Source organism: Jaculus jaculus, chromosome 13, assembly GCF_020740685.1.
Source record: "Jaculus jaculus isolate mJacJac1 chromosome 13, mJacJac1.mat.Y.cur, whole genome shotgun sequence".
Classification (NCBI taxonomy): Eukaryota; Metazoa; Chordata; class Mammalia; order Rodentia; family Dipodidae; genus Jaculus; species Jaculus jaculus.
Window position 1 is genome coordinate 30,754,460 of NC_059114.1, and position 21,647 is coordinate 30,776,106.

The following is a 21,647-nucleotide window of genomic DNA, read 5'->3' on the forward strand; positions in this document are numbered from 1 at the left end:
GTCCACCTACCTTCAGTGTCTCAGACTGGAGCTACCAAGACTGGGCTTTGGAGTGTCAGCTCTGTCAGGAACAGCCTGCCTGTGGGGCATTGTGTGACTAGCTATGTAGAGCGATCATGGCAGGGAGCCAGTGAATGGCCAGTTTGCACAATGGCTTGGAATATGAACTGTGATTCACAATGCTCTTGGAGGGACCAGCAGAGGCCATGCGGTTGTTGGGGATCCATGGGACTGGGGGTCTACTGTGGTGACTCACTATGAAAACTGTGTCCTTTCTCTAGATATCATGTGAGCACATGCCTTCAGTGGGGAGACTGCTCTGACCAAATGCCATGTGGCTTCCCTTAGTATGAACAATAAACCCTGATAATTCCTATCCTCTCCTCTATACACGGTCCCTCTTACGTCTGCTCTCCACTGAATTTCTTCTATCCAATTAGTCTTTCTTCTGTATTGATGATATCATTTTTTCCTCCTATTATGAAGGTCTTGCGTATGTAGTGTCAAACACTGTGAGGTCATGAATACCATTTTGTGTTTGAAAGGTTGCATAGTTTTTCAAGTTTTAATAATAACAACAACAATAATTATGTTATTATTATGTGCCTGTGTGTGTTTGTCTGGTACATGCATGTGTGTATGCATGTTGGTATGTGTGCCTGTACACATGTAATAATCTCAGGACTACCATCCTTCTTTTTTTAAGACAGAGACTCTCATTGGCCCAGAGCTTAGACTAGATAGCCAGTAACCCCCAGGTATCCTTCCGTCTGCTCTCTGCAGGGCTGGGGTTACAAGTGCATGCCACCACATCAGGCATTTTTACATGGGTTCTGGGGATGAAATTCAGGCCCTCAATGCTTGTGAGGCAAGCACTGTACCAACTGAGCCAACTTTCCAGCCCACTTGTTTATTTATGAGGAATGCAGGTTTAGGAGGTTGGAGAGGTGACTCAGCAGTTAAAGTGGCCAAACAACAAGGGAAACCCTGTCTCAAGCAAGGTGGCAGGAGAGGTCAGACATCATGACGTTGCCCTTAGACCTCTACACCTGCACTGTGACACACACATCACACCCACCCACACATACATACAGAAACACACACACATAATTAAAAAACAGAAGGATGTAGGTTTACAGATTTAGACTTGGCCTTGGAAACCATCTTCCTTCACTACAGGCTGAATGGAGTGAGGTCCCAAAGTCTTTTAGGGATTGTGATGAGGAATATGGTGGCTATTAGGCCTGTGGGAAGGAGGCATCCCGATTTAAGTCCCAAACATCCTTGTTTCTGAAGTGATTTTCCTGTCCATCATCTCTGTTTCAAATGCTCTTGGGTTCATCTCTTGGGGTCTCTGAGCCATAAGCAGCTGGGCAGTCTTCCCAGAGCCACATCCCAAGGCCAATCAGTAGCATTTCCTCCCTCTTTTTCCTGTAGAGCCAGCTCTCTTCTTGAAGTTCAGGAGGTAATTCATGTCATTATCTCTTTTCTTTCACTTGTGTTCTTGTGCCCCAGAGGGCAGTTTTCCAAGTTGGGAATCAAAGATGTGCTATTCACAGGTACATATATTTCCTGTTGCTGACAGATCAACAAAGACATGGTGGCTTTGAACAAGACACAGATTCCTTTGTAGCTCTGGATGCCAGAAGTGCAAAATCAGCTTTCCTGGGCTAGAGCCAAAGTTAAAGACAGGTTGTGTTCCAGAGAGGGGGCTCTGCCATGATGGGTTTGTTGGGCAGCTCTGCATTCTTTTTCTTAATATTTATTTATTTGCAAGCAGAGAGAGAGAGAGAGAGAGAGAAAGAGAAAGAAGAGGACAGGTAGAGAGAGAATGGGCACACCAGAACCTCTGGCCACTGCAAAGGAAGTCCAGACACATGTGCCCCTTGTGCATCTGGGTTACGTGGGGAATCGAACCTGGGTCCTTTGGCTTCACAGGCAAAGGCTTAACTGCTAAGCCATCTCTACACCTGGTTCTGCATTCTTTTCCACTTAGAGTATTGGGACAGGAAAGTGCTCTTGGGGGACCTGAGATGCCCTACTTCCTGTTCTGGGGAGACTGTCACTTTCTAGAGGAGCAGAGGGAGGAAGCATGGTTGCGTTGCTATTTATTCCCAGTGAGTTTTACTAAAGACACTGTGGTCTGAGACTCCTCTCCCTGGCCTCCTGGCTGGACAACCTCGCTTCTGGTGTTTTTTTTGAATTAGCCTGTGGATATAACACAAGTTGGGGGCTGGAGATGTGGGATACATTTTACTTTTGAGTTCCAAAGAATGCAGGGGTGAAAGTTGACCAGTTGCCACTATGAGCCCAGAATTTTTGTCCCAGAAAATATTAGAAGTAAGGCCCCAGCCTGCCTTTCCTGGGCTGGACTGTCCCCCAGCATCTGTGGTGTGTAGACATGTCCATGGCAGCCACCAGACAGGGGTGCACTAGCTCCAGGACTCAGCTCTTCTTCCATTCACCTTCTGTGAGCCAGACCTTGCCAGAGGTCACATTCAAGGTCAGGAGGCTTGGAAAGGAGATCTTTCCACAGCAGAGTCCCTGCGCTACTTTTTTTGGGTGGTGTTCTTTGGTTTGAATTTATGGATCCACTGCTGGTATTTTGTCAGAGAAACACTCATGCTATTTAAGTTTTTGCTGTCAAGAGGCAGAACCAAGTTATTGTTCTCTTAAAAAATGTGATTCAAATAGGGAACAATGGATGCAGAATGCCGTGGCTAAATATTGGCAGATAAGATGATCGATTGGCTCTCACTCACATCTTGCTTTATAAAGGAGAAGGAAGTGGTATTTAATCACTTTCAAAACATAAGCCAGTAAGGATGAATTTGATGAGTTTTGAGGCTGAGTGACTCATTAGGACCTGCTATTATTGCAGTGATATCTCTGCTTGGTGAATAGTGTAGAGCATGGAGGTGTGGGCCACCTTGTTTCTCTTCCTTCTCTTTCTCTTTCTTTTTCGTTTCTTTTTTTTTTTTTTTTTTTCTTGTGTTTTGAGGTAGGGCCTCTCTCTACTTCAGGCTGACCTGGAATTCACTATGTAGTCTCAGGCTAGCCTTGAACTCACAGCAATTCTTCTACCTCTGCCTCCCGAGTGCTGGAATTAAAGGCGTGTGCTACCATGCCTGGCCTCCTTTTCTTTTTTATACCTTCTAATTAAATTAAATTAATTAATTAATTTATTTTTGGTTTTTCCAGGTAGGGTCTCACTCTAGTTCAGGCTCACCTGGAATTCACTATGTAGTCTCAGGGTGGCCTTGAACTCATAGCGATCCTCTTACCTCTGCCTCCTAAGTGCTAGGATTAAAGGCGTGCACCACTACACCTGGCTCCTTTTAATTTAATTAAAAAATTTTTTTTTACCACTGACATTCACTTTATTCAATTTTGTTTTCAACTCAGAAGGCAACAAATGACCACATAAAAAAGGGAGCACTTTTGAATACATACACATAAAATTGGTCTGGGTATCAAAGGTAAAAATATGGAATGCTTCATGAATTTGAATGTCATCATTGCACAGGGGCCGTGCTATCTTGTCTGTATCCTTCCTATTTTAGTACACGTACTGTCGAAGTGAGCATGCTTTTATTTTTTGAAAAGGCAGTCTCATGCAGACTAGGGAGGCCTGGAACTCAGCTTGCAGGCAGTCTGGCAATCCTCTTGCCTCAGCCTCCTGAGTAGTGGGATTTCAGGTGACACCACCACACCCATCTGAAGTATTTGCTAGATCTGTTTGGACACATGCACTGTGGCTGTGCAGTATTGGTTTGGTTGGAAGCACCTGTGACCAGTTATATCCCATAATCCTATTTTGCTTTTCTCGGAGTTTTCTTTTTTTCCCTCTTCAAACTGGGCTAACATTAAAAATATCAGAATTGATTGAAAATATAAATTTAGGGCATCTCTGGAAAACTTGAACTGGCAATGTTGAGCAAGACTGAGTCTGAGTGTTCATGACCATTGTAGACAATGCTCCTGCACCATTCACAAGAGGCCAATCTTACCGCAGTCTCTGCTGCTCCGTACTGTCTCTATCCACCCCCAACAACAAAACAAATCACCAAACAGAGCAGATGTTAGTTCCCTTTTGCTTCTAGGAATAAAGTATTTCTTCAAATCTCTATCTATGTGACCTATAAGAAGTTAAACTTATTTTGCTTTTATTTCTTCAACCTTAAAGCAGAGGAAGTTTTCCATCAATCTCATAGGGTTGTGCAATTGAGTGATTTTTATCTACAATGTTGGTAATGTTGTCTAGCTGTGAACAAATGCTTGTAAATATCATTGAATTAATACTATTCATATCCATATCTGCGTTCAAAGGGGAGGAAGGTGGTCAGACAGAGCAGTGAGTTTCCAGAGGCTTGAGCAGGTCTTTGACAGTGAAAAACTGACAGGCAAACAGGTTTCTCTTCAACAGAGAGAAACAATGTAACCCACCCATTGGAAATAAACCTGAGAACCTTTGTGAAGTCTCAGAAGAGAGATCTGATGAGAAGCTTAATGAACCCAGAAAAAGCTTGATTTCCACAGGGGTTCTCTCAGAAGCCAATAAGGCACGCTTTGCTTCTGTGCTCCTGTAAGGGTTCTCCCTCCCAGAGGGCACTTTCTGCTCTCTCCTGTCCCCACCATGGAAGTTGTCCAGAGTGACCTAGAGGAACTCACTCAGTTCAGGGAAAAGGGCAGCCTGAGATTTGAAGAGTAGCGGTTGGATTCAGAGGTGAGTCTTCCATCTCTGATTGACAGAGAGAGAGAGAGAGAGAGAGAGAGAGAGGGTGTGTGTGTGTGTGTGTGTGTGTGTGTGTGTGTGTGTGTGCGCGTGCGTGCAGTGACAACCCTGTGCACATGCATGTGCAGGCCAGAGGAGAATGTGAGGTCCTCTTCTTATTATTCAGCTGCACTGTTCTCCTTAAGGCAGTTTCTCATTGAACCTGTAGCTGCATTTAAAAAAATACTTTATTTATTTATTTGAGAGAGATAGGGAGGGATAAAGATAGAGAGCAAATGGGCTCGGAATGCCTGCACCACCTTGTGCATCTGGTTTACATGGGTCCTGGGGAGTCAAACCAGAGCCCTAAGGCTTCACAGGCAAACGCCTTAACTGCTGAGCCATCACTTCAGCCCTGCAGCTGCACTTTTTTTCTTTTTGAGGTAGGGTCTCCCTCTAGCCTGGGGTGACCTGGAATTCATTATGTAGTCTCAGGGTGGCCTCATACTCATGACAGTCCTCCTACCTCCGCCTCCCGAGTGCTGGGATTAAAGGCATGCGCCACCACGCCTGGCTGCAGCTGCACTTTTGATTAAACTGACTGACCAGTGAATCCAGTGATTCTCCTGTTTTCAGTCTCTGGGGTTATAGACATGTGTAACATGTAAACATATATACTGGGTTGTAGGCATGTGTGTCCGCATCCAGGTGTGTGTGCTTGGGACTCAGGGCAAATCAGGTCCTCATGCTTACATGGAAAATACTTTTATTCACCAAGCCATCTCCCCAGCCCTGAACATGTGACTTAACCGAGCATAAGACTGAATCATTTTGTAAAATGGGAATATGTTCATAGCAGGCTCACCATTGAAGTTGAATGAATCAGAAATGGCAAAACCACTCAGCCATCATAGACACTCTTCTTTGAGCTTCTTTCCTTCACAGATAAGCACCCCAAAGACCTAAGGTCTAATGCAGTGTTTTTTTTTTTTTTTTTTTAAAGACAAGTTTTCTCTAAGCCTTATTTTTCTAACAAAAATATGACATTAGGAAAATGGAAGTGGATCCTTGAAGAGAATTTCAAAGGTAGATTCTGCTTTCCCCCCAGAAACTCCTTTGTGTTACACTTTCACCTGTTTCAAAGGCAACAATAAATAAGGCAGGATTTTTACCAGAGGCCTGGGCTGTGATTTATTGAGGAAGAGAAAAAGATAGGAGGATCAGAAGATTTTCAGGAGACGAAAAGTGCTCCGGAACCTGCAGCTCATGGGCTGTTAGTGCCTCTGGGTTGTGGGACACTCAGGAAAAGGAGGCAGGAGCACCAGTAATTCAAAGTGACCCTCAAGTACATATAGTTTGAGGCCACCCTGTATGAAAATACAAAGCCACAACAAAATGCCCCTTTATTAAGTGATTCTTTTGTTAAAATGTTTTTTGTCTGTTTATATGCTTATTGCATGCATAGCTATTGTGTATGTACATTCGTTTATGTGTGCATGTGCATGTTGAAGCCAGAGGTTGACACCAGGTGCCGTCTCCAGTTGTTTTCCACCTTATTTTTGAAACAGGGTCTCACCCTGAATGTGAAGCTCATCAGATGGGCTAGATTAGCCAGCCAGTGAGCCCCAGGGATCTCCTGTCTCTGTCTCCCCAGTGCTGGGGTTACAGTGGAGTGCAGCTGTGCTCAGCCCAGTGGGGGCTGGGGATCTGTATGACAAGCTTTTTCCAGGATGAGCCATCTCCCCAGTCCTTAACCTTTTCTTACTGAACTCCACTCGGCTTCCTGTTGAGGCATCCTAAAAATCCTGTGTGTGGGAGCTCATTGCCTGGCTTCACTGCGTGGAAGTATTTGTAGACTACAATGCCTTGGTTCCCACTGCTGCTAGGCCAGTGAACCCCACAAGGATGAGGTCAATGACCAGTTGATTTCCTTGTCCTTGTTTACTGTTCCTCAGGAACTTTCCTGAGACAGTTCTGGGGATTCCTGCTTTGGGAAAGTAATGATGGATGCCTGTTTTGAGAGGGCATTAGGGAGTGCAGAGCAGTCACTATGGTGAGGGTTGGTTTCTAGTGTGTTTTCTGGCTCATGGTTCTTTAAGAGTTGTCTGTACTCCACCTTCTTTGAGACTGGGTGTCTGGCCACACTGCAAATGAGTCTAGCACTCAAAAAACATTTTAACACAGAATAACTGCTGAGCTATCTCTTTGGCTTCTTGCTCACAGTTTTTGAGACAGAAAGTGAACTTATCTTAAATTGCAATGTAAACATTGTAACTAACATAATAAAGCAGATTTATGGCTATGGCGGTATATCTATCTATCTATCTATCTATCTATCTATCTATCTATCTATCTATCTATCTATCTAGTCAACAGATATTACTGAAGCTAAATAAACCCATAGAAACTGCTAGAAACATGTTTTTTTTTTTGTTTCTTAAAAAATTGCTAGCAATGGTAGACATTGTTTTACTTGTTTCCTTGTGTGTTTTGGTGACAGTGAAGTAGAAGCAGTTATGCACTGTGGGAGTGAACTAGGCTGGGAAGGACAGGCCTGAGAAAGAGTACCCCCATGATCATTTGTCAAGCTTGCTTTCAATGGCCAGGAACTGTTGTATCAGTTTGGGGTGTCTGTAGATTAAGGGAAGTAGCCTTTATTCACTCAATCCATTCTCTTCTGCCCCAGATGGAGTTAAACCTTTGCCTCATTTGCATGCTGCGGGTTTGTAATACAACCCAATAAAATGGTCCTTTTACTAGAATGGCATCTCACTTTTTTTTCTCCGGCAGGTGTTTTTTTTTTTTAAATCATTTTTATTGACAATTTTTGAAAGTATCAATGTAAGGAAAGTGTAAGAGAAAAGCAAAAGAGAACACTGGACTTGATTATTATAGACAGACTGTTTATTTAGGGAATCCTTCTTGTGGGATGAAGGCTGAAGCACTGGGCCAGGCTAGGGTGTAAACTTATAAGGAGGATCCTAAGAAAAACAGACTGGACCAGCTGCAGGTCCAAGGAAGTAGATAAGGAACTATAGTTATTTGTGTCTTTACTCAGAATAAGCTTTTTAAGCAAAATTGTCTAGGGAGGATATCCCACCAGACAGTTTCTGTTCCCTCAAGGTTTTCTGAGCTAAGGGAAGTTTATCACTTGGGAGTAGTCAGGCCTGTCAAGGCCACATGTTTCTGAGGTTTCTTTATTGCCTGTTGGTCTTGGGGTAGTAATTAACTCTTTAGTTTCTTCTAGCTTTCAGGGAAGGCTATTAATCCTTCAGTAAACAATATACTATGATTATAATCTCTTCCTACCACCATTTTTTCCCCTCCATCAAGTTCTTTCTTCTTTCCAACTAGTCTGTTTTCTTTTTTGATATTATCATTTGTTTAGTAAGCCACTGGTCTTAAAAAAAAAACAGCTTTCAAAAATATTTATTTATTTATTTATTTATTTATTTATTTTAAGAGAGAGACAGAGGGAGAGAGGGAAAGAGAGAGAATGGGGATACCAGGGCCTCCAGCCACTGCAAATGAACTCCAGACGCATGTGCCCCCTTGTGCATCTGGCTTATTTGAGTCTTGGGGAATTGAACCAGGGTCCTTAGACTTTGCAGGCAAATACTTTAACCACTAAGCCATTTCCCCAGCCCCTCATCATTCTTTCCTTCCTGCTTGTAGACCAGACATGTAGAGTCTTCAGTACTAGGGCCTAACCAGCTATTCTGGTGGACAACCAAGAACCTTAGGAATAGCCTATAATGTTTTGGGGACAAGAGGGGCCTCCCTTAGCAATAACTGTCTGGAAGGTATCCCAGCCCTAACACTGAAAGTTTTCTAATAATAATTATATGAATTCTGAACATAGCATTATTCAACTTCTCAATATATTTCTACCCAAACTCTTTCCTTTTAATATATATTATTAGTTAGTGAAGAAGTTGGTTTCCATATGGCTTATTCATAAATCTCAAATTTTTATTAGCACTCATCTTACCCTTCCTCTCCTCCTCTTATACCCTCACAATATTCTGCCCTCTACTTACATATCTACTGTACTGTCCTCTTAAGCTTCCTCTCTCCTCCTTCCCTTATAGCTGCTTTGTAGCTTTCTGGTTTCTATACTGGACATATATTCCAACTCACATACAAATATAAACCTCTGAAGCTAGGATCCACATATTGAAGAGAATATGTAGGATTTGATTAGCTGAGCCTGGATGACATCTCACTTTTAAAATGCGTGCTTCCTAGTTTTTATGGAACATGCTTATTTTACTTAGAAACTTTGAAAGCCAGGCAGTCATTGGAAAATAGAAAATATAAAGAAGGTTTTGTTTTTCTTACTCACTCAGTGCTCCTGTTCTCTGAGTTTCCTTCCTTCCTTCCTTCCTTCCTTCTTTCCTTCCTTCCTTCTTTCCTTCCTTCCTCCCTCCCTCCCTCCCTCCCTCCCTCCCTCCCTCCCTCCCTCCCTCCCTCCCTCCCTCCCTCCCTTCCTTCCTTCCTTCCTTCCTTCCTTCCTTCCTTCCTTCCTTTCCTCCTTCCCTTTTTTTCTCTCTTTCTCCCTTCCTCTCCCCCCCAATGTGTGTTACATGTGGTATGGTGTTTGTGTGTGTGTAGTGATAACATGCAAGTGTGTAAATGTGTATATGTAATGTGTATATGGAGGCCAGAGGGGAACACTGGATGTCCTATATGGCTTCTTCCATGTGTTTACTTGAGGCAGAGTCTCTCACTGAACCTGGTGCTGCTGTTTCCAGTTAGACTGGCTGGCCAGTGAGCTCCAGTTTCTTCTGTCTCTGCTGCCTCTCAGAAGTAGCAGTAGGGGACAGGTGTGCGTAGCCATGTTCAGGTTTTTATGTGGATGCTGTCAATCAAATGCAGGCAATCTTGTTGGATACTTTCACAGCAAGTGCTCTTACCTGCTGAGCCATCTCCCCAGCCTCTCTTCTCACCTTCTGTCTGAACAGTTTCTTTCTTGTGTTTTGAGGGCCTTTGTTTTCTATCACAGTCATTTGCAAATATACCTGTGCACTTTCTCAAACCTTTCAGTGGCTCCTTATCGGTTCTGCATAGAATGTTATGTAACTTACTAAATTTCTCCAGCGGGACCAGTGAGGCTGTTTTCAGCTATTTTGAAGTTCCAGGATGCCAGGATATGTCTTCTAGATCTTTCCCCCAAGGACATCCACCCATGCCATGGAAAATGTGTATTGATATTCTTAAGATTCACTTATGCTTTGGAAAATGGTATCCACTAATGTATGTGGTGGTCAGCTCAGTGTGTTAACATGGCTGTGGTCCTCTTGCTTCATCACACGCTACTATGGGTGTTACAGGGCAGAATGTAGCTGTGATTCATGTTCAGTGAGGGCAGGGGTTATCATGGGTAGTTGGGTATTCCTGGTGTGACTGCTGAAGACCTGAGGTTCCTGGAGCAAAACTGCACCAGGTACAATATCTGGGTGCTGCTCTATGTATCTAGGGCTTGCTTGTCCAGCCCCATGACCACAGAAGCCAATTTGTCCCAACATTTCCCTCAGCATCTGACTCTCTGGTTGTTTCACTGGTTAAACCTAGTAACCATACCTCAACTGGGAGTGTGTGACATTGTGTTCTCTCATTCTATTGTGCTGAATGCTAGCTTCCTACCACTTGCTGATTTGATAAATGTATATGTTGTCAACTGTTTTCTCAGTGGCTTCCCTCCCTGTTCACCTGCACACATTCATGTTTACTGGTTATTTGCTTGTCCGTGCTTTGGTAACTGTTTTCACAGCTTGGGTAGTGCAGCCTGTGGCTCTGTGTCTGTGAGTACTCCAACTCTGACATTTTGATGACCTTTGGTGCCCATCTCTTACCTACTAGTTTCTTCATTTATAGAATACAAATAATACAACAATCCTCCTCTGCTTCCTGAGTGCTGGGATTAAAGGCGTGTGCCACCACACCTGGCTTTAACTTTTTTATTTGAGAGAGAATTAGAGTGCCAGGGCCTCTGCCACTGCAGTCATACTCCAGACACTTGCGCCATCTAGTGAGCATGTGCAGCCTTGTGCTTACCTCACCTTTGTGTGTCTGGCTAATGTGGGAACTGGAGAGTTGAACATGGGTCCTTAGGCTTTGCAGGCAAGCGTCTTAACTGATAAGCCATCTCTCCAGCCCATTAATACTTTCTATCTGTTCATGACCACAAGAGATATTAGTGTTGCTTTGTGTAGTTGATAGTTACTGTATTACTTTGTCTGCTATCTTTGCTTTTTCCTTTCTGCAACTCCAGTCCTCTGTCTAGGTTCACTTTTATTTCATTTTTAGTATTCTGTTTAAAGGGCTTGTTGCTGGTAAATTGTATCAGCTTTTGTTTGTCTGAATACACTTTTATTTGTTTTTATCTTGGAAAAGTATTTTCCTGTTAATAGAAATCTGTGTTGGCAGACATCTTTCAGCACTCTGGACAGTTCATGCACTGTCTCCTGGCTCTAACTATTTCTATTGAGAAGTTATTGTCAATTGGGCTATTTTTATTCTCAAGGTAATTTTTCTTCTTCAGTGATTGCTTTTTTGAAAAAAAAATTGAGGTGTAATTTTTGATACAATCAAACACATCCATCTTAGATGTGTATTTTCCTGAGTTTTGACAGGTTTAATCATCTGCCTCACAGCAGTGTGGTCAGAGGAGACTGCCTGATGTACAGTAGTTTCTTGTGGTGATTTAATTCAGGTGTCCTTCATAAAGTTAGGTGTTCTGAATGCTAGGTTCCCAGGTGATAGAAATTTGGGAATTAGGTGTTCTGGTTAAGAGGGTGTGTAGGTACAACGCCAAAAGCAGCCTAGTGCGGGGGAAAGCCAAAAAAAAAAAAAAAAACCCTCAGCAAAATACACACTTTTACTAAAAAGTGAGGTCTATAGGAAATTGAAATGGCAGCGGAGAAGTAGGAGAGATCCAGAGCATCTCGAGCCCGCACAGGCCGGCAGAAGCAGCTCCGGCAGGTCCGTCGACCATGGCAGCGGCGGCGGTGCACCAGAAAACCTCCAGGCTCGGCTTGAGCCGCAGGAAAAGCCAGACGAGGGGATTTTCCACTCACACCGGAGCGCTCCACAAACTCAAGAAACATGAAGGAGAGCGGCAGTGAACAACTGAGGAACAGATCACAAGGTAGAAGAACACGTGGCACAGTGAGAGAACTAGAGCAGCATTGGCAGCCTCCCCTCCACCACTGCCAGTGCCCAGCGCCAATGAACAGAGCAGTGATCCAGGGACCCGGAGACACCAACTTGAACCGACAGCGGGACCCAAGCAGGAGCAGAGGTAACTGGGATTACACCAGGAAAGGGTCTCATCTGGTCACAAGCTGACTTGGAAGCCTCAACAGATCTGAAATCTTAACCTCCTTGTTGTGAGGATTAAGGGTGTGGGTAGGGCACCACACACCCTAAGGGACAGTTAGAGGATCTGGTTGTCATAATACCTACTCATGGATAAATACTCTGAGAGTCTTGAGAGCCACACCTAATCCTTTAAGCTCCTACCCAGAAGTTATATAACATCAGATTGTCTGATACATCTAATAATACCCAGCTAACTAGAAAATCCAATCATTAAATGACCCAGGATGCAAAAATATATACATTATAACACAAGAAACACCAAAAATCAAGGCAATATAAATCCACCAACAAGTATTAATACATCAGAAATGACCTCCAGTGAGAATGAGTTACAGGAAATGCCTGCGAAAGATTTCAAAAGAATGATTATAAGTATGTTCAAAGAAGTCAAAGAAGAAATCAGAGAGTAACTCAAAGGAATCAAAGAAAACATAGGACACCAATTTAATGAAAAAAGAGGTCAATACTAGACATAAATAAGGAAATAGAAATAATAAAGAAAAATCAGTCAGAATTACTAGCAATGAAGAACACAGTTAATGAAATAAAAAACTCTGTAGAAAATCTCACCAGTAGAATGGATGAAGGAGAGGACAGAATATCTAAGCTAGAAGACCAGGTAGCAGATCTAATACAGTCCAACAAAGAGAAAGACAAACTTACAGAAAAGTATGAGTGGGAATTTCAAGATATTCGGGACAATATGAAAAGATCAAACATAAGAACTCAGGGCATAGTAGAAGGAGAAGAATTCCACTCCAAAGGCATAGTAGGCATCTTCAACAAAATCACAGACGAAAACTTCCCCAAATTGGGAAAGAGGTGCCAATGCAGATACAGGAAGCCTTTAGAACACCAGCCAGACAAAACCTGGAAAGAACCTTTCCTAGCCACATTATAATCAAACTACCAAACACAAAATCCAAAGAAAAAAATATTGAAAGCAGTCAGAAAGAAAAATCAAGTTACCTACAAAGAGAAGCCTATCAGGATTACATATTACTCAACACAAACTTTAAAAGCCAGAAGGGCATGGAGTGATGTATTCCAAGTCCTGAAAGATAACAACTGTCAACCAAGGTTACTTTATCCTGCAAAAATATCCATTCAAATAGACGGAGAAATAAGGACATTCCACGACAAAAGCAGGTTAAAGGAGTATTTGAAGACAAAATAAGCTCTACAGAAAATACTTGAAAAAATCCTCCATGCTGAAGAAAAAGAAAAGCACACATATAGGGAACCGGGAAAAAACAAATAATACTCAAATACTAGTTAACACAAGAGAGCAAAGTAAAACTGGAAGAACTACAAAAAAATGGCAAAAATGAATACACACCTTTCAATTTTATCTCTTAATATCAATGGCCTCAATGCCCCAACCAAAAGGCATAGGTTCGCAGACTGGGTTAAAAAGCAGGATCCTTCAATTTGTTGCCCCCAAGAAACACACTTTTCAACAACGAATGGACACTACCTCAGGGTGAAATGTTGGAAAATGGTGTTTCAAGCAAATTGACCTAGAAAACAAGCAGGGGTTACTATCCCAGTATCTGACAAGGTAGACTTCAGTCCAACATTAGTCAAGAAAGATAAGGAAGGTCCCTTTATATTGATTAAGGGCACACTCCAACAGGAGGACATTACAATCCTAAACATATCTGCACCTAACATTGGGGGCCCCAAATTCATCAAACAAACGCTATTAGGACTAAGGTCACAGCTAATACTGACACAGTGGTAGTGGGTGACTTCAACACCCCATTCTCATCAATTGACAGGTCATATCGGGAAAAAATAAACAGAGAGGCATCTGGACTAAATGAGGTCATAGAAGGAATGGACCTAACAGATATATACAGGACATTTCATCCAAATGCTGCAGAATATACATTCTTTTCAGCAGCACATTGAACATTCTCTAAAATAGACCATATATTAGGACACAAACCAAATCTTAACAAATACAGGAAAATTGAAATAATTCCTTGCATTCTGACCACAATGGAATCAAATTACAAATCAATAGCAAGAAAGGCTATAGAGCATACACATAATCATGGACATTAAACAACACACTACTAAATGATGAATGGGTCAATGAAGAAATCAAAAGGAAATAAAAAAAAATTTATAGAGTCAAACGATAATGAGAACACAACATACCAAAATCTCTGGAACACAATAAGGCAGTCCTAAGAGGTAAATTTATAGCTTTAAGTGCCTATATTAAGAAATTAGAAAGGTCGCAAGTAAATAACCTAATGCTTCACCTTAAAGCCTTGGAAAAAGAAGAACAAGGCAAACTAAAAATCAGTAGATGGGAAGAAATAATAAAGGTTAGTGCAGAAATTAATGAAATAGAAACAACAACAACAGCAACAAAAAACAATCCAAAGAATCAATGAAACAAAGAGTTGGTTCTTTGAAAGGATAAACAAGATTGATAAACCCTTAGCAAATCTGCCCAAAAGAAAGAGAGAAGAGGCACAAATTAATAAAATCAGAGAAGAAAAACGTAACATCACAACAGATGCCATAGAAATTTAAAAAATTATAGGGACATACTATAAAAGCATATGCTCCACAAAGTATGAAAATCTGAAAGAAATGGATGATTTCCTTGATTTATATGACCTACCTAAATTAAATCAAGATGAGATTAATCACTTAAATAGACCTATAATAAGCATGGAGATCCGAACAATTATCAAAAATCTCCCAACTAAAAAAAGACCAGGCCTAGATGGATTTACTGCTGAATTTTACCAGACTTTTAAGGAAGAACTAACACCATTGCTTCTTAAGCTTTTCCATAAAATAGAAAAAGAAGGAATCCTACCAAACTCCTTCTATGAAGCCAGCATCACCATGATACCAAAACCAGGCAAAGATAGAACAAAAAAATAAAATTACAGACCAATCTCCCTCATGAACATAGATGCAAAAATTCTCAACAAAATATTGGCAAATAGAATACAAGAGTATATCAGAAAGATCATTCACCCTGACCAAGTAGACTTTATCCCAGAGATGCAGGGATGGTTCAACATATGCAAATCGATAAATAAATACAGTATATAAATGGACTGAAGGACAAGAGTCATATGATCATATCATTAGACACAGAGAAAGTGTTTGAAAAATCCAACATCCCTTCATGATAAAAGTCCTATAGAGATTTGGAATAGAAGGAACATATCTCAATATAATAAAGGCTATTTATGACAAGCCTATAGCCAACATATTATTAAATGGGGAAAAACTGGAAGCTTTTCCACGAAAATCAGGAACAAGACAAGGGTGTCCATTGTCCCCACTTCTATTTATTATAATGATTTATATTTAATATACTGGAAGTCTTAGCCATAGCAATAAGGCAAGAGATGCACATAAAAGGGATACAAATTGGAAAGGAAGAAATCAAGTTATAATTTTTTGCAGATGATATGATTCTATATATAAAGGACCCTAAATACTCTACCAACAAAGTGTTAGAGCTGATAAACACCTACAGCCATGTAGGAGGATACAAAATAATCACACAGAAATCAACAGCATTCCTATATGCTAACAACAAACATACAGAGGATGAAATCAGAGAATCACTCCCATTCACAATTGCATCAAAGAAAATAAAGTACCTTGTAGTAAACCTAACCAAGGGTGTAAAGGATCCCTACAATGAAAAGTATAAAACACTCAAGCAAGAAATTGCAGAAGACATTAGGAAATGGAACAATATCCCTTGTTCCTGGATTGGAAGAATCAATATTGTGAAAATGGCAATAGTACCAAAAGCAATCTACACATTCAATGCAATCCCCATCAAAATTCCAAAGGCATTCTTCATGGAAATAGAAAAAACAATCCAAAAATTCATTTGGAATCACAAAAGACCTTGAATATCCTAAATAATACTGAGCAACAAAAATAATGCTGGTGGTATCACCATACCTGATTTTAACCTATATTACAGAGCCATAGTAACAAAAACAGCATGGTACTGGCACAAAAGCAGACATGTAGATCAATGGAACAGAATAGGGGACCCAGATATAATTCCAGGTAGCTATAGCCACCTGATATTCGATAAAAATGTTGAAAATACTCATTGGAGAAGAGACAGCCTCTTCAGCAAATGGTGCTGGGAAAACTATTATGTACCTGTAGCAGGATGAAAATAGATTTTTCTCTCTCTCCATGCACAAGAATTAAATCAAAATGGACTCTGAAAAACTCTGAAATTGCTAGAGGAAAAAGTAGGGGAAACCCTTCAACATATTGGTCTTGGCAAAGACTTTCTGAGTATAACCCCAATTGCTTAGGCAATAAAGCCACAGATTAACCACTGGGACCTCATGAAATTATAAAGATTTTGTACTGTAAAGGACACTGTGAATAAAGCAAAGATGCAACCTACAGAATGGGAAAGAAATCTTTGCCATCTATATATCTGATAGAGGATTAATATCTAGGGTATATAACAAACTAAAAAAAGTTAAATAATAAGAAATCAAACAAGCCAATTAAAAAATGGGGTATGGAGCTAAATAGAGAGTTCTCAAAATAACAAATACAGACGGTGTATAAGCATCTAAAAAATGTTCTACATCCCTAGTCATCAGGGAAATGCAGATTAAAACTACATTGAGATTCCATCTCATTCCTGTCAGATTGGCTACCATCATGAAAACAAATGATCATAAATGCTGGCGAGGATGTGGAAAAAGAGGGACCCTTCTACACTGTTGGTGGGAATGCAATCTGGTCCAGCCATTGTGGAAATCAGTGTGGAGGTTCCTAAGACAGCTAAAAATTGATCTACCATATGACCCAGCTATAGCAGTCCTAGGCATATATCCTGAGGATTCACCTCATTTCCTTAGACTACATGCTCTACCAGGTTTATTGCTGCTCAATTCACAATAGCTGGCAAATGGAACATGCCTAGATGTCCCTCAACTGATGAATGGATAATGAAGATATGGCACATTTATGCAATGGAGTTCTACTCAGCGGTAAAGAAACATGAAGTTATGATATTTGCAGGAAAATGGATGGATCTGGAAAGGATTATACTAAGTGAGGTAGCCCAGGCCCAGAAAGTCAAGCGCCACATGTTCTCTCTCATATGTGGATCCTAGCTACAGATGATTGGGCTTCTGTGTGAGAAGGAAAAACCTCAGTAGCAGAGGCTAGTAAGTTAAAAAGGAGGTATAAAGGGAAGAGAAAGGAAGGGAGAGGGTACTTAATAGTTGGTATTGTATATATGTAAGTAGAAGAATAGGTTAACGGGGGTGAAAAGACCCAAAGTGAGGTCAGGGGGAGAGATTGAGTAAAGGAAAGGTGAAGAGAGGGCTTATCAAAATCTAAGAGGATGCAAATAAATCATATGGAATCTTCCAGTTTCAAACAAGGGAACATTCAGGAGCCATAGATTGTTGTTAGAAAATTTTCAGTGCCATGGATGGAATACCTACAGTGAGTTGTTGGCCAGGGAGGTCCCTGATGCCCCTAAAACATTATAGGCCATTGCTGAGGCCCTTGGTTTCCCACCAGGAATAGATGGTAAGACCCTATTCCTGAAGACTCCACATACTTGGGCTGCAAGACCACTGAGAAATCCTGGTAGAAGTGAGCTGATAACCTCCTCCTTGTAGACCAGCTGACAGAAAGCTGGAAGAAGCCATTCTACATGTAGTTCAATGGGAGAAAGAAATACCACCAGTGAAGATACTCAACAGTGGACACAGTGAGCCTTATAATTGGCCAACCTGTCCAAATGAGCCAATGGGTGCAATAGTGGCATGTCTGTCATGGTAGAATCAAACTGCCCTCCAATTGTACTGGAGGCCCACTTCATGGGGGAAACACATCCCTGATACTGAAAACTGAAAACAGGGGTAATCCTGAGCCCTAGGGGTGTAACATCTGCTGATGTCTGGAAAAATGTATATACTATGCTTATCAAACTGCCGAGTGAGCACTTCTTTTAATATTTATACCCTTATATTAATGCTACTCTCACTTTGGTAGAGAGTCTTCTCTTTTCAGATGGCAGTGACTTTGGGATGACTCAGAAGGTATCATAGTTCTGGAAAGAAATGACTGGAGTACTGAGTAACATCTTGATCACAACTTCCAAGGCTCAGGGTCTAATGCAGAAGAGGTGGTGGAAAGAATGTAAGTGCCAAAGGAAGGGTAGGACTCTTTACAACGTGATCCCTCCAGAGATAAAATGGCCTGCATATCCATGACCTCACAGTGCCTGGCACCACCTACATAAGACCATCATAAGAGGAGGATAAGATCATGACATCAAAATAAATGAGAGACTGGGCTGGAGAGATGGCTTAGTGGTTAGGCGCTTGCCTGTGAAGCCTAAGGACCCCGGTTCAAGGCTTGGTTCCCCAGGTCCCACGTTAGCCAGATGCACAAGGGGGCACACGAGTCTGGAGTTCGTTTGCAGAGGCTGGAAGCCCTGACGCGCCCATTCTCTCTCTCTCCCTCTATCTGTCTTTCTCTCTGTGCCTGTCGCTCTCAAATAAATAAATAAAAAAAAAAAATAAATGAGAGACTGATTGAGATGGGGAGGAGATATGATGGAGAATGAAATTTCAAAGGGGAAAGTGGGGAGGGGGGAGAGGGAGGGTATTATCATGGGATACTTTTTTGAAAAATCATGGAAAATGTTAATAAAAATTGAGAAAAATATTTGGGAATTAACACCTCCTGGAGGCAATGTATTTTGGGGGGTGGGATTATTGATATTATCGCCATTTTTCCCTTGCCAGTGTTTAGCACACTCTCTTGTTCCTGTTGTCCACCTAATGTTGGCCAGGCGGTGATGTCCACCCTGTGCTCATGCCATCATTTTCCCTGCCATCATGGAGCTTCTTCCTCAAGCCTGTAAGCCAAAATAAACTGCTTTTTTCATACAAGCTTTTGGCTGGGTGATTTTCTACCAGCAATGCGAACCTGTCTGCACATTCATGCTGGGTCCCACTAGCCTTGTTGTCCAGGGTTCCTTGTCCTGTCACCACAGGTCTTTCCCAGCCTTGCTCTTGGGAAGCCATAGGCTTGCTTTTCTTCCTCATATACTTGTTTTGTCTTTTCTAGAGTTTATTTTATTAATTCTTAGTGGGTGTGTTGTTATTGTTTTTGTGAGTGTGCATGGCCACACTGTGACATGGTGTGCATGTGAAGGTTAGAGAACAACCTTGGTTGTTGATCCTCTCCTTTCATTATGTTTGAGGCAGGATCTCTCATTGTTGCCTTTTGGTGGTTGGAAAGACCAGACTAGCTTCAGGATTCTCCTGGCTTTGCCTCCCACTGCATAGCTGGATTGGGATAGCAGACACATGCATGCCACTTTGCATCTGGCTTTATGTGGGTGCTGGGGATTAGAACTCAGGCCAGCAGGTTTGCAGAGGAAGCACTTTTAACGACTTAGATATCTCTTCACTTCTTTTCTGTAGTTTACTATAGAAGTGAAGAGGTACCTGGCACCTTTTGCTAGGCATGATGCTTCACAGTTCATGTATGATGCTCCTTGTACCTGGTCCTTCTCAACCCTCCCAGCTGTCTTCCTTCTGTTTATTGGGCCAAGGATATTGAGGTTGTTGCTACTTGCAAACCCTTGTGAGCAAAGCTGCTGTGGCCCTCACATAAGCAATTGTGTGGATGTGTCCTGCATCACATTTGAGTAAATGCCCACAGGTGTGATTCTCTGGTCATATATTATATATTTGATCTTATAACAAACTGCCAAACTTTTCCAAAGCGATAGTGTCATGTTGTGTATTCTGCAGCAATGTGTGAGAGCTCTTTACTCCCATCCTGACAATATTGATATTGGTAGTTTCATGGTAACCCTCCTAGTAGATATCTTGGACATCTCTTTGTGATTTTGTTCATATTTCCTTAATAACCTAACTGAGAATTTTCTATGCTTGATTGACATTCATATATTTTTTGGGGGAGGAGAACTGTCTGTTCTAATTTTTTGTCCATTTTACGAGTCACCATATTTTCTATAATTTCATGTATCAAAACTCATTAAATATGCTTTAAGTATGTGAAATCTAGGGATGGAGACATGGCTAGATGATAAAAGGCACCTGCTTGCAAGGCTTGGCGGTCTGGATTTGGTCCCCCATACCCACATAAAGCCAGTGCACAAAGGGGCACATGTTTCTGGAGTTCATTTGCAGTGACAGGAGGTCCTAGCACACCCATTCTCATCATTCATTCTCGGTCTCCCTCTCTGCAAATAAATAAAAATATTTTAAAAATATGTGAAGTCTATATTATAATGAAACTGCATCAGAAATAATAATGAAAATGTGGTAGTTGTAGCTATGTCCTGGGTACAAGCCATCTACTTGTCAGTTTTATTAATCTTTTTAAGAATTAAAAAAAGTTTTTGTATATATTGCTTTTCTCTGTTGTCTAGTTTTGCTTTCACTGATTTTTGTCTGTCTTCCTTGTTCTGCCTCATGTGAATTTGGATTTAATGTGCTCATCTTTTCCTAGTCTCAAGTCTTTGGAAGGATGGCATGGATTTACAGGTCAATGGTTAACTCCTTCTAGTACATTTGCTCCATGTGTTGGTATAGGTAGAAATACTCTGAACTTGGTTCAGAAAGTGCCCAGTGGACAAAGCATTTGCTGTGCAAGTGTGACAAGTTTGGGATCCCCAAAGCCCACGTAAAAGTTGGGTGCTGTAGTGCATGCATCTGTAACCTGAGAAGGCCTACCATGAGAAGAGAGGTGGGTGAATCTTACAAAACTTCATGGGTGAACACATGGTGAGCAGTGAGAGACCCTGCCTCAGATAAGGTGGAAGGCAGGACTGACACTAATAGTTGTCTTCTGACCTCCACATCTACACACATCTGCACAAACACCCACAGATGCACATGCGCGTGCACACGCGTGCGCGTACACACACACACACACACATACACACACACACACACACACACACACAAAGTTCACATAAGAATATTCTGAAATAATGTTAGCGTTTCACGGTGTGTTGAGCTTGCTGGAGACCAAGGAAAAACAGACATTTAAATATTAAGTGTTGATAAGTTTCTGGGTATTGAAATGTAAGTGGAACTAGCAGTGTTTCTTGATTTCAACACTGTATACTGTATGCTTGTACATGTACAGGCATGCATTTTGCTGTGACAGAAACAACCCAAGAAAGGAAGGGCTTATTTTGGCTCATAGCAGTTTATGGTGGCAGGGAAGACATGGTGGCTGGCCTTGTTTGTGTGGTGGTTTTGTTCCATGACACTGACCAGGAAGCAGAAGGGGGCAGGAATTAGGGCTGGCCTACCCCCAGTGGGCCACTTCCTCCAGCTAGACTCCACCTACTAAAGTTTCTATGTTTTCCTAAAACAGCCGCATCATCTGGAGACTGAGTGTTCCAATATCTGAGCCTGTCGGGGTCATTTTACATCTAAACTGTCACATGTTTAAGTGTGTGTATGTGTGTCTATATTATATGCACAAGTGTGCAGTAAGAGGGCTGAGAAGT

The 21,647-nt window shown here is 41.6% G+C and overlaps 1 protein-coding gene and 1 non-coding gene across 3 annotated transcripts in view; one reads left to right on the forward strand and one right to left on the reverse strand.

Annotated features, from left to right (window-relative positions):
- The window catches only part of Tmem132b (transmembrane protein 132B), a 423,578-nt gene that overhangs the window by 214,630 nt on the left and 187,301 nt on the right, over positions 1-21,647 (forward strand). The window lies entirely within an intron of this gene.
- Positions 3,482-3,587, reverse strand: LOC123454320. The gene has a single exon (XR_006633301.1). It is a non-coding gene; the product is annotated as a U6 spliceosomal RNA (small nuclear RNA).